The following is an 863-nucleotide window of genomic DNA, read 5'->3' as shown; positions in this document are numbered from 1 at the left end:
AAGCATCCTGCTTCTCTTTGGGACACTGACTGCTCGGGGGGGGCTGGACGAGCCCCCACCTTGCACCAATACAGCGGAGAACAGAAACTTTCCTGACGTCAAGAGCAAACGTGTACTCCCTCCCCCTGCAACCCCACAGGATCTGATGGCAAACTGATGGTGCCCTGAGCCAGTGTAGGGAAGACCAGAAGACACCCCCTCCCCAGCCCCACCACAGCATCCCCGCGCTGTTCCCCACTGCTTCCCCGCTGCCTTTCTCCCTCGTCTTGAATCGCTGCTCAGCACGGCCAGTGCAGACGCTGCCATTTCCCCGCGTGGGGTTGTTATAGTGACTTGAGTCACGGCGACGGGGGGATGTAGCCCTGGAGCTACATTCTCTGCTGCCTCGCCCTCAGGCGACCTGTCAGGGCAGAGGGATTTGGTGGGGGAGAGAGAAGGGAGCAAAAGCGCTGGGAGGGAAGATCTGAGGGAGTTTTGGGGCTGGGGAGTTTTGCTTGGGGTGGAGCAGAGAGGGGGTCTAAGATGCTGGGAAGGGAAGATCTGAGGGAGTTTGGGGGCTGAGTGGTCTTGCTTGGGATGGAGGAGAGGGGTGTAAAGTGCTGGACAGGGAAAGGGAAGATATGAGGGAGGTTTAGGGCTGGGGGGTCTTGCTGGGGGAGGGATGTAAAGCAGAATGCAAATTAAGCGGGAGCTGGGGGGGGGGCTGAGCCCCCCATAAGAGACAAGAGCCCCCCTGTAAGATTTGAAAGTCACAACTTGGGGGGGGGGGATCTCCGAGCGGATCGCTCCTTCACTTAGGTCCACTTGTTAAGGAATGAATCGGTTAATTTTTTTTTTTTTTTTTTTTCAGACCCTCCCCCCCA

At 57.5% G+C, this 863-nt stretch overlaps 1 protein-coding gene across 2 annotated transcripts in view; it reads right to left on the bottom strand.

Annotated features, from left to right (window-relative positions):
• CNIH3 (cornichon family AMPA receptor auxiliary protein 3) overlaps positions 1 to 863 on the bottom strand; it is a 194658-nt gene that overhangs the window by 193496 nt on the left and 299 nt on the right. The gene's annotated exons all lie outside the window — the stretch shown is intronic.

Source organism: Gavialis gangeticus, unplaced genomic scaffold (genome assembly GCF_001723915.1).
Source record: "Gavialis gangeticus isolate Ggan-Ray unplaced genomic scaffold, GavGan_comp1, whole genome shotgun sequence".
NCBI lineage: Eukaryota > Metazoa > Chordata > Crocodylia > Gavialidae > Gavialis > Gavialis gangeticus.
The sequence above is the reverse complement of the archived record's forward strand: the minus strand, read 5'-3'. Positions and strand labels throughout refer to the sequence as shown.